This window comes from Papaver somniferum, chromosome 11 (assembly GCF_003573695.1).
Source record: "Papaver somniferum cultivar HN1 chromosome 11, ASM357369v1, whole genome shotgun sequence".
In the NCBI taxonomy this organism is placed as follows: Eukaryota; Viridiplantae; Streptophyta; class Magnoliopsida; order Ranunculales; family Papaveraceae; genus Papaver; species Papaver somniferum.
In genome coordinates this window covers 2195659-2208961 of record NC_039368.1, presented here as the reverse complement: position 1 = coordinate 2208961, position 13303 = coordinate 2195659, and positions in this window count along the sequence as shown.

Sequence of the window (13303 nt, the reverse complement as noted above, 5' to 3'; positions counted from 1 at the left end):
GATGTTGCCTTCAATTTCGATGCTGCCTGTGTGAAGGCATGGGAGGAATTAAAAACCCTTCTCACCACCGCTCCTATAGTCCGACCACCCGATTGGAAGCTTCCGTTCGAACTTATGTGTGATGCCTCTGATTATGCTGTTGGTGCTGTTTTAGGACAGCGAGTTGATAGACTACCAATGTGATATACTATGCTAGCAAAACCCTTAATGATGCCCAACTCAATTATTCAACTACCGAGAAGGAATTGCTTGCCGTCGTTTTCGCATTAGACAAGTTTAGATCTTATCTGATAGGGTCTAAGATCATCATATACACAGACCATGCGGCTTTGAAGTATCTTCTTTCCAAGAAGGATGCTAAAGCTCGCCTTATTCGATGGATACTCTTATTACAGGAATTCGATCTCGAAATCCGTGATAAGAAAGGTTGTGAGAATGTGGTTGCTGATCATTTGTCTAGATTAACTTTAGAGTCTATTGATGAATGAGCTGATTAGAGAATCATTCCCAGATGAACAGCTGATGTCTATCTCAGACCTTCCTTGGTTTGCTGATATTGTTAACTACCTCGCTACAGGTAGGATGCCCTCACGTTGGTCGAGACAAGACCGCTCTAAATTCCTGGCTGAAGTCAAACATTTCCTTTGGGATGACCCATATTTGTTTAAGTACTGTCCAGACCAAATCATTAGGAGATGTGTCCCCAACACTGAACAGAAAGATGTGATATCTTTCTGTCATGACCAAGCATGTGGAGGCCATTTCAGTGCCAAGAAAACGCTGCAAAGATCTTGCAGTGTGGATTCTATTGGCCATCATTGTTCAAGGATTGCCATGATTATTGTGTTGCTTGTGAACGCTGTCAAAAGCTAGGAAGCATTTCGAGGAGAAACATGATGCCATTGAACCCCATTTTGATTGTGGAGATTTTTGATGTTTGGGGGATAGACTTCATGGGTCCATTTCCCATGTCTGACAGCAAGTTGTACATCCTAGTCGCAGTTGATTACGTTTCTAAGTGGGTAGAAGCCATAGCAACCAGAACAAATGACCACAAGGTGGTACTTTCATTTCTAAAGGAGAACATATTTCACGTTTTGGTACCCCTAGAGCTATCATCAGTGACGGCGGTTCACATTTTCGTAACAAGTACTTTGAGTCTTTAGTACGCAAGTATGGCATAACTCACAAGGTTGCTACTCCGTACCACCCTCAGACTAGTGGACAAGTGGAAGTGTCTAATAGGGAAATTAAGCACATTCTGGAGAAGACGGTCAACCCGTCCAGGAAAGATTGGTCATTGAGATTGAATGATGCTTTTGGGCCTATAGAACAGCTTATAAGACACCAATTGGCATGTCCCCCTATCGTCTAGTGTATGGAAAGCCGTGCCATCTACCTGTGGAATTAGAACATCGTGCCTACTGGGCAATCAAAGAGCTGAACTTTTCTCTGGACGAAGCTGGAATTCAAAGGAAACTTCAACTCAACGAGTTGGAAGAATTGAGAAATGAGGCTTATGACAGTGCCAAGCTGTACAAGCAGAAGATGAAGATATTTCATGACAAGCGTATTCTGCGCAAATCCTTCACTCCTGGTCAGAAAGTCTTGCTGTATGACTCCCGATTACATCTTTTTCCAGGAAAACTGCGTTCCAGATGGAAGGGTCCGTACCTAGTACGCACAGTTTTTCCTCATGGAGCTGTAGAGCTGGAGGATGTCTCCAACAAGAACGTTTTCAAAGTCAACGGGCAGAGATTAAAGCCATTCCTTGAGCCATTTCCACCCGACATTGAAACAACCAACCTGGAGGACCCAGTCTATGTGGACTAAACTGGTCCACTCTTTCCCTAAATAACCAAAAAGTTTTCCAAATGTTTCCCTAAAAACCAAAATTTTTCGTTTTCCCATCAAAACCAAATGTTCCCAACAAAACCAAATTTTTTCCAAAAAGTCCAATCCCATTAAAAACCAAATTTTCTTGTAGATAATGTGTTAGTTAAATTTCCTTTTGTATATTTTGTGCTCATCCATTGTGACTAATATGATGGATTTTTGCCTTGAATAACGGAGTTTTAATCGAGCTGCCACCGTACAATCGGGTATTCTCTCTCCTTTTACTCTACTCAGCATGTTCCTCTTCATATATTGTTTTATAATTCTTTCCATATTTTGAAACATTGAGGACAATGTTTAGTTTAGGTTTGGGGGTATAGAGTAGATACCATGATAATTTGCCATAATTGAAAACGAACTCCTTTTCTTTTTGAAAAAATTGAAAAATTCCAAAAAAATTGAAAAATCAAAATTAAAAAAAATTAAAAAATAAAAAAAATCATAAAAATGGAGCTCATTTACCTTGAAATGTTGACTCTTGTGCAAATGTATTTTTATTAGGAGTCTTAGTCTAGATATTTAGGCACCCTGATTCTAGCACAATTCACATAGTGATAAGAAATTTGCACGCGCACGATCTACCAATACATGTATGGCCTCGATCTTCAAGGTGTTTGATAGGAAGTTACGATTGCCAATCACTTTAGAATACTGAACGAAACTTGACTAGCTTGTTCTTTGGTTGGTTGGGATAGAAGGTGGAGGTTACATTAAGAAAGACAACCATCGAATTTAACTGGGTGCATCAAAAAGGGCTACCTCTTGCAAAGTGTCATGTAATCTTTTGTTTCCTTTTGTTATGTATCAAAAGTGTTTCCTTCAAAAAAAAAAAAAAAAAAAAAAAAAAAAAAAAAAAAAAAACGATGTATATATTCAGAAAAAAAAAAAGAAAAAAAAAAAAAAAACAAAAAAAAAAACAAATCATTTATCAATTCCATCTCTTGTTCCAAAAATAAAAGAGAAGTCAATGTAAATAAGAGTCATGTAAGTCATTTTTGTGTTTTTGTTAAGCAAGGAGGGTGTATGCCATTGATGTACAACGCGAGTAATTGTGAAATACCTCCAACTCATTCACAATTCTCGTAAAGTCCGGACAGCTAGCTAGATTTCGACCTCAGTTCTTAGCCTGAGAAACTATCTCTTGGTGATTAGTAGTCATAACTTCAGATCTTTCTTTACACATGTGTAGATACACTTTACACTCTTATCACATGTCTTTTTTTGTTATCAGTGCTAGGATTGTGCCTTCGATAGCTAGATTGACATCTCCATTTTGCTGTGAGCTTAAACTGTTTTGCACATGTCACATTTGATGGAATCTGAGCTTATATTTTGACCTAGAACTTTGTAGGTACGTTCTAAGCAAACCTTCACGAGACTTCAACTCGTCCACTAGGGACACTTAGTGGTTTAAAAGGCTTAGTGCATACGCTAAATGCATTCGAGAGACCAGCGACAGTGGTATAGTTAGGATTTCCTTAGTTTTGTTTTACTTGAGGACAAGTAAAATTCAGGTTTGGGGGGATGAGTGTGGGGCAAATAGTATATATTTATCCCTTTTTGTTGGCATTTAACTCATCTTTTATGCATTAATTCTACATTTTATCCCATATTCTGTATTTTCATTGTTTTCAAGAATAAATATTTTTTTAATTAATTTTGCATTTTTAGGTAATAAATAAAGTTCGGATGAGTCGCGGAGCGAAAAGAGCAGAAAAGTGAAAAGCCGGGAGAAATTACGCAAGGAAGCCGCGAAGAATGGTGCGCACAACCTCATTTTCTACACACAAAAGCGCCTCCGTTCTCAGCCGTCAGATCAGTTCCAGAAGCATCCGATGGTCGCTCCTTCATAGAGCATCAAAATCTGAAGTCTCTGCCAAGCACCACAGCGCTGAAATTCCAAGCCTTCAGATTAGATGGTAGTTGAATCCAACGGTCGCTCCCTTGCTGTTCATCAACGTTTGATATCTCCGCCTTACACTACAACACCTAACTCCATCTGGCGTCGTTGATTTTGTTGTATTAAAAATCCAGCGGTCGCTACAAGCTTCACTTCATCTCACCGTCCGATTGATCTTTCATCTCCCTATCCCACGGCTCAGCGTCGCAGATCATCAAACTCGATACACTCGCCTCACACCCTAGCGACCGAGCACCTACACCTCAAACAAACGCACCCTTCCCTTTCTCCATCGAACCATCTCCTCCATCACCCCCTCTGCAGAACCACCATGCCCCGTACCACCACCATGTCCGTCTCCATCACCACCACCTCACCCCAAATCACTCCACTATTTCTCCCCAACTCTATTCTACCTAAACCCATCACGTACCATCTTTTACATCATACAACCTCAATTTCTCATCTCTCTGCCTGAAACCCTAGGTGAGAAATTGGGATATAATGATGATTAAAGCATCAATTGGAGCTCGAGAGGAACGAGAAGAAGCAGGAGAAGATTGGGTCGACGAGATGGAGCGAGTATCTCATCAACAGTAGGTAAATCAATTTCACCAAACCCTAGTTCTACTGACTTTGGGGAAAATTGGGGGAAAACCAAAATTATGTGTATGGGTATAAATTGGTGTTGGTGAAGTGTAGAGACACTTATACCTCTCTGGACTAGCCAGTAGAGAATTGAGCAAATTTTATGAACTTCAAATTTCAGTTGTTGTTACAGTTGCAATTGCTTCTGTTGTAGTTATCTGATATGTTGCAATTGTTTAAATTATCTCATATGATGTATGTATGTTGCCATAACATGGTTAGCATGAGCTAATCAGCCTCAGGCCAAGGCTCAGTGAAGCCTTGTGCACTGTCAAGTGTGAATGAGCTAGGATAGTTACTTCCTGTTGCTGTGCTTTGATTGTGCAAAGGAGAGATGCCAATGCTCATAGAGCCTGTGATTGGCTGTACTGTCAAAAGACAGCCAATGCTAGGGGTAGACTAGTGAGCAAGTTGGTGTTCTTTCATTTCTAGTTGTATGCTTAGGAATGAACATAACCTAGACCATGTCACTTGATTAGGATACAAGGTGGATCATATGCCTTGGCTTACCCACCACTTCTCTTTCAGTCAATTATAATTTCAAGTCCTGTGTGTTCGCAATTTCAGTTATATTTTCTTGCTTTTTATTTTCTTGCACCTTGTAGCTACTGTGCACTGAAGTCAGTGCACAATCCTGCCTCTTGCCCTTGGCTGCCAAGCCTTGGTTGTTTGCTGCTTTTCTTAACTGCTTCTTTATTGCTTTACCCTGCATTTTTGGTTCTTTGCTTATCTTTCCAAGCTGTGGTTCTTAGCCTGTTTCTCTATTGCTTTACCTTGTGTTCTTGTTTGTATGCCTGAAACCTTGTTTGCCTTTAGATCACTGCCATAGTGCATTGCCACTCTTATTAGCCTAGGAAAACTTCTTATATGCTCCTCTCCCTGTGGACAAACCCCTACTCACCCTTTTATTACAAATCTTGACCTTGTATACTTGCAAGTATATTGTGTGCATCTCAAAATCACAACAGGTTCCTCAAATGTATTATATTTGGATGAAAAATAGTCCAAGAGGACTTGGGAAGCACACAGTTCCAATCCTAGATTAGGAATTTTCAGAAAAATTGGTTTTACAATATCGGTACAAACCAAATCTAGGTTGGGTGGAAGGCCAACAGATTGTGACTCATGTAGGAGAATAGGTGCGTCATTATTAATCAAATCAAAATCTCCTAAATCATCTACACATGTCACATCATGCTCACAATCATCAATCAGTTTAGCAAGTTCACACTCAGAATCATCAACATCATCAACAAATTTATTCTCATGCATCGGCACATCAGGAGAAACATCACATGGAATACTAGAAGAAATATCATGCATTAAGGTCGGGGCAGAGAAGCCTAATGTATTTGAACCCAAAGGTTCCATAACATTTTCAGTATAGACATGTTCTTCTAACATAACATTATAATCATCATCATCATCATGATAGGCATTTTGCAATCTAGGATAATTTTCAATCCTAAGGTCGGAGCTATTACAAGAATAAAACTCTAATTCATGAGGGTGACTCATATCATGTGGTGTTGTTCCTGTTTCCCTAACGGATTCCCATTGATGGGTTTTTTCTGCAATCTCGGCTAAAAAATTCCATGCATCATCCACAGATTTATCAATAAACTCACCATTACACATAGACTCTACCATGGTTCGATATTTAAAGTCTAGTCCCTCATAGAGGATGACGACAAGTCTCCACTTCTCAATTCCATGGTGCGGACATTCACTCAACAAATCATTAAAACGTTCAAAATAGTGAAAAACAGTTTCCTCATCCAATTGGACAAAACAATTGATACTTTGACGAATAGCGATGGTCCTATGATGTGGAAAAAAATTTTGGAAAAATTGATTAGTGAGTTGTTCCCAAGTGGTGATTGATTGTGGTCTCAAACCGTAAAACCATGTTTTGGCCCTTTCCTTTAAAGAAAATGTAAACAAACGCAATTTCAGAGAGTCTTCGGACATATGATCAGGTTGCATAGTCCGACAAATTTGTTCAAACTCTCTTACATGAGTATAGGGGTTCTCAGAATCGAACCCTCGAAATATAGGAAGTATTTGTATCATGCTTGCATTTATTTTAAAAGGGTTATTGGTTTGAGGTAATACAATACATGATAATGTAATTTTTATTGACGGATACATGTATTCATGGAGAGCATGAGGTTGGTCCATTTTGAAATGACACAAAGCCCACTATTTGGTTTTAAATGGGAAAATTTAAAAATTTGGTTTATGGGAAAGTTTTGGTTTTGATGGGCTATAAAAGAAAAGTTTGGTTTAAAATGGGAGCAAAAAAATTTTTTTTTTTTTTTTTTTTTTTTAAGAAAAGAAAATAAAATTAAGAAAATAAAATTTGGTTTTTTGAAATGGGAGCAAGCCCACTGTGCAAGCCTCTAATGAAATGAAAGGAAGGCTGCGGCCCAAGAAAATCCAAGTTTTAATTTTGAAAGTTTAATTTGGCCCAGTTGGTTAAGGCCCGATGTTTGTTTTAAAACTTTGGTTTCGAGGTCCACTTACAAGTCCACAATCAGTTATTAGCTCAGCTGGGTTTAAACCCAGAGTCCGAAATACAAGTCCAATGGAAGAATTTAAACAAGCCCACACAAAATAAATACAAGCCCACAAATTAAACAAACAAGCCCAAAAATAAATTATTACAAACCCACAATAGGAAAATAAAAAGCCCAAAAAAATTGGGTTAATTATTACAAGCCCACAATTAAAGAAATTTGGAAGCCCACAGGTTGGGTTCTCTCAATGAATGGGTTTAGGCTTACCTTTTTAGCACAGCCCAGCTGCTCTGATATTGTTGCAAAAACCCAGTTGGGTTTTGGTTCTTTTCCTTGGTGGCGTCCCAGCAGAGGAAAAACAGGTTCAGAATCAGCAGGTCCAACAGCAAATGAAATGAAGCAGATGCAGATGCAAATGCTATGCAGTGAAATGCAAAAATAGCTAATAAAAAAAAACACAGAGAAAACAACCCGAATCCCCGGCAGCGGCGCCAAAAACTTGGCAGGCCTAGACAGGTGTATAGAAATGAAGCACAATAAAATGGTGGCCTACAGTAATACCGCAAGTGCACGGTCGTCGGTTGTAGCTCGTGCAAGTACGGGTCGATCCACAGAGATCGGGTGTGTTTTGGAGTGTTTAGCTAATTGGGTTCCTAGATTTGCTTTGGGCTTAGAAGCCTTTTGGCTTAAATTGGGCTTGAGTACTAATGGGTTTGAATGCCCTTTGAATGAATTGGGCTTAGTGGGTTTGTTAAAAATAAAATGAACTGAGCTTGGGCTCATTTATCTTTGAAGTGCAAATGGGCTTTGGTTCTGGAAACTGGTTTGAGCGTTGGGCTTAACAATTCACTTGTGAGTTGGGCTTAGTAGTGAACTAGGCTTTGGCCTTAACTGGGCTTCAGAGGCTTTTGGGAGTGAACTGAGCTTTGGGCTCAGTTGGTTGGGCCTTTAGCCTTTGGTTTCACTGAATTGGACTTGGGCTCAGGAGTGAAGTGAGCCTTGGAGAGCAAAGCAAGCAGCAGGAGTGCAAGAGAGGCAGCAGCAGCTGAAGAAGCTACAGCAGCAACAGAAAATGCACAGCAGTGCAGTAGCAACAGAGCTGTAGCAGCAGTGCAGTAAATGCAAAGCAGAAATGCAACAGAGTTGCAGGTCAAACAAGTAGTAAAGAAAGTGCAAAACAGAAATGCAAGTAGTAATGCAGCAGTGCAGGTAAAGCAAATGAGAAGTGAAAGTAAAACAAATGAAAGAAAACAAGAAAGCAAAGTTAAACAGTAGAAGATGGAATTGTGGATGAGAATGAAGGTTGATGGCAAACTAGGGCATTGATTCCACCTCTTAACCTAGACTAAGTCGGATATTCCAATTGCAACCAAATTATCCTCCCAAGGTACTAGCTATCTGATTAGAGCATAACTAGTCTGAGGTTTGGACCATAATCAATTAACATGGGCTGCTGCACTTTCAATCACAGGGGTATCCTAACTACAATGTATGCCTGACATACAATGTGAGAGCAAAGTGATGAGAGGCCAAAATTGTAGTCTCCTACACAGTGGCATTAAGGTTTCATCTTCACCCTAGTGGTGAATTAGAACATGCTAACACCTAGAACTAAACAGGAACAATTACAAATGAACAGGAGCATTAAACTAACAACACATCAACAATTACACAACATCAAACACAACACAGTGAACAAGAAGAAAAATATGCAAATGATGAAAATTGACAATGAAAATAAAATCAAACCTAACCCAATTAGGGGGAAACTTGGCTAGTCCAAGAACAAGTTTTAACATCTCATACACATCCCCTTTTATACCCAAATTAGCAAATTAGGGTTTACACCCATTTTCCCCAAATATCTTCACTCAACAGTACAATTAGGGTTTCGAGAAATAATGAAATTAACTCACCCTCTGATGCAATTAGACTCGACCCATGCTTTGGGTATGTCCCCTCTGCTCTTCTGAAGCTTTTCCAGCCCTCAATTGTGTCTTCTCCTCGCTGTTGGTGAAACCCTAGCTTCTCACTGTTCTAGCTTGTAGCACCTAGTTAGATGCTAGAAACGAGACAAGGGAGAGACTTGGGATGGAGTGGTGATGTACGGTGTGGTGTGGTGGTGGTGTAAGCGACAGCGGCAGAGAGTGGAGGTGGTGGAGTTGCAGGCTCTGCAACTGTCGGGTGTTTGTGGTGAACTGGTTTTGGGAAGATGAGAAGGAAGAGCTCGATGGGATTAGGATTAGGGGTTGTTTGGTTGGGAATAGGGTATGTGTTGCTATGGTGTGAGGCAGGATATCAAATTTAGATGTTGGCGAATCTGAGATGTTGGATCATTGGATCTAAGTGGAATCGAACGGATAGATGGAAGGATGTGTGAAGCGACCGTCGGATTCTGAGGTGCAACGAAGTTAACGGCACCAGATGGAGTTAGGTACTGTAGTGTAAGGCGGAATCATCGGGATTTGATACACAGGCATAGGAGCGACCGTTGGATTCAACTACCATCTAATCTGAAGGCTTGGAATTTCAGCGCTGTGGTGCTTGGCAGAGACTTCCGATTTTGATGATCTATGAAGGAGCGACCGTCGGATGCTCCCGAGAACTGATCTGATGGCTGAGAACGGAGGCGCTTTTGTGTGTAGAAAATGAGGTTGTGCGCACCATTCTTCGCGGCTTCCTTGCGTAATTTCTCCCGGCTTTTCACTACTTTTCTGCTCTTTCCGCTCCACGACTCATCCGAACTTTATTTATTACCTAAAAATGCAAAATTAATTAATAAAAATATTTATTCTTGAAAACAATGAAAATACAGAATATGGGATAAAATGTAGAATTAATGCGCAAAAGATGAGTTAAAATGCCAACAAAAAGGGATAAATATATACAATATTTGGCACTCATCATGAGCGAAGATATATTCCCTATTGATCTAATCCTATATTTGGAAAGAGTTTTGACCATCTTGGACTCTACAAAAAACACGTGAACAGGATTAGGAGAAAAGATAATCGTTACTCAGCAGAAAATAAAATAAAGATAACTCTGTAACTTTTGGTGAAAAGCAGGGGAGACTTTATCGAGTATTTTTGGTCATGTTTCCTATATATATAGGTTGAGAAGGAGTCATAACAGGGTAGTCGGGAGTGAGGGGTAGGAGGAAGAGAACCACGCTGCAGGTGGAGTTAAGGAAACAGTAGGTGTAGAAGAAGGAAAGGAGTTGCAGACGACACTGCAGAAGTGTCGTTCTCAAGAACCCTAATCTGAAGAAAATTAAGCTGCACAGAACAGTCGTAATCAAGGTCTTATAATCAACAGTTCTGTAATAGTCCATTAGCCACGCATATCTTCAGTTAGCAACACCTCTTGTAACAGTGGATTCTGTAGCGCCAATACATCGTTGCAGATTCGCTGAGTTATATAATTTCTCCAATAAAAACACCTTTTGAGCCATGATTTATTATTTTGAACCTGTTTTTGATATGAGGAGCTAAACCCCAACACTGGGACGATGGAGGAAGCCATATTTCATGCATGTGGTAATTCTATTTATTTCTTGTATGACTTCTTGCACTTGATTTAATTGTTTTATGATTTTCACTAATTAGTTGTGATTTCGTTTGATGACGTATGCTTAATTTTAGTACTTTTGATGCGTCATGCTTGTGATTTACAATTAATCTTTTAAAAATCTACCTTGGCAAGGACGTAGAGTCAATATTTTATTATTGTTCGAGCTATAATTGTCTGGAATTGATAGTTGAATCACATGAACATGAGAATTGGTGGAATCTTGAGTCTCAGTACCTCTCGATATTTGTGACAACCTTGTGTATATATTTTCTTTACTTTTATTGTTTTCTATTTTTAAATCTGAAATCAGTCTCAACAAGTCCGAGAAACGAATCACTTTTTACCACTACCTACAAATCACATCAATTTTTGGCGCCGCCAACGCGGACTTGTATTTAGATTTGTTTTAGGTTTCTTTTTATTATTTTTGTTCTTTTTTACACGTTTTGGTATTTTTCGATTCTTTTCAGATTTGGAGCGAAGCTACAAGGAAAGAAAAAGTGCTATAAAAGGAAAGCATCGCCAAAGAAGGAAAGAAAAGAGGAATCTGAAAGGAGTGAAGAAGAAGATTTTGTATATAGTTATTTTGTTTTATTTTTAGAAACTGTAAATAGGGTTTTATTTTTGTAATTTTTCTTTTCCTTTTTGGACATTTTTATTTTTGGACTTGGACATTTTTATTTTTAAACCCTAAGGAAGGGTTAAAATTAAATATAAACTGTTTGCAGGGAAGGACGACAGTTACGATACTGTCTCGGCCCCTCGGGTTCGCACGCTGACATCGGAGTCGGTGGCCTGAGTCGACTTCAACGGTTCATCGCCCGTCCGGTATGGGAGGTAAGACTCTATCCACCCACGAATCCCCTGTCAGTGGGTTTTATTTTGTGTGACAACTCACACCCCTGCAGTAGAATGTCGAACTGGTATTACAATAGCCAATACAACGAATATCCGACTGAGTTTCAAAATGGACGTTACTACTTTGACCATAGTGTGAATAGTGGTTGGAAACATCATCCTTTTGAAGATTATGGTCCATACCATGGTGAGCCCAATTACTATCCACATTCGCACCGGTTATATGAGCAAAATTCTTATATTTCTCCTTTAGAAGAGTCTCTCAGGAAATTAGAAGAGTCGACACGTAGGATAGCTGAGATGAATAACTTAGTTTATGACGAAAGAAAACTTTCTATAGAGGAATCCCTCAAGCTAATAGCTGAGACGAACGAAAGAATTGCTCAAAATAATCTTACTTTTCAATACAGTGTCTCCAAAAATACCCTTGAAAATGAGGATAGTTATTTGCATAAACAGGATGACGAGGATAAAATTGGTTACACTACTTGTTTAGATGAGGTTCAACCATTTTCATGTTCTTATAATGATGATTATGATGAGGATAATGTTTATGAAGAATTTGAAATATGTAGGCATAGTGATCAGGAATTTGTTACTCCAATTAAGCTTTACGATGATAATATTATTTCTAGTTCAAATCCAAATAATTTTAATAATTATTCACCTATTCAAAAGGACGAGGATTTGACTAGAGATACCCCCGTTTTAGACGATGTAGTATTTCCTGTTTACGAAGTCGATAATGGTTTCGAGGAACGAGTTTATTCTGAGAATACTGTTTTAGAGTCCCAGGACTTAGAAACATTAGTCTTAGACGAAGAAGATGAACTCGTAGAGCTTTTAAATATGAGTGAGGATGCATCACCTGAGTATAATCTACACGAAGAAATTGACCATTTTCAGGATTCTGATGATCTAGAAATTAGGGAAATTGTAGTTAGTCTATCTAGAGACACCCAAAACTCTAAGTTTGGGGGTGAATATCATTCTCCTTGTGCCTTACTTTTAACTCTTACAGAGATCCCTCACTTGGGACTTGACATATGTGCCTCAACCATTTTAAAAGATTATCTTCATACACGTTTTCCTGAACCTAGTGATGTCCACAAGAAATTTCAGTTATTAGAAACCCATCCTCTGGTTGATGTGGTTTACCCAGGCTATGATACCCAGATTGACTTTGTTTTCCCACCAAATATTTTTTCGTCCAGATGTGGGAATGTTTGATTTTCAAATGTGTCGAATATTAAGTTTTGAGACTAAACTTAATTACTTTAGGAGATTAGGGTCGACATACTTGTTTAAGGAAGATCACCACTCTCATTGTGGTCAGCTGTGTAAGTCAGATCTGATTGACTTAGAGGATCCTCAATTATTCAGTTATTATTATGTGCTTCTAAGTTTTTATTTGAGTTTTTCCAGACTCTAGAACCTGAACATTTGGATCTAACCTATAAGGAAATGCAACCCATGAAAATGTTTTATTTAGACCCAGTTATAGATCCTGAACCTGAACCACAACTAGATGTAGTTGTCTTAAAAATTAAACTACACAAGGGTGTGGTTTATTTGTTCATTTTCTTGGCATGTTGCAGATTCCTTTTACTTTTGATAGCTCTATTTGGTTTTGATGACCCACAAATATTTCGGCTATTACTTTATGATTCTATGAGGTGACTAATCCTTTCTTAGTCTGGCTGAAGACGTTAAACTTAGCACTTCTTGGGAGGTAACCCATTCTCATGCAACACGATAATATCTTTCCTTATCTCTTTTGCTTCAAATGGTAACAGTTTCTCCTTGTTCATGCTTTTAATTTGATCTTTAGAACATTGAGGACAATGTTAGATTTAAGTTTGAGAGTATAGGAGAAACTTTTTAGTTGCACAATTAAACTCTAGAGCCT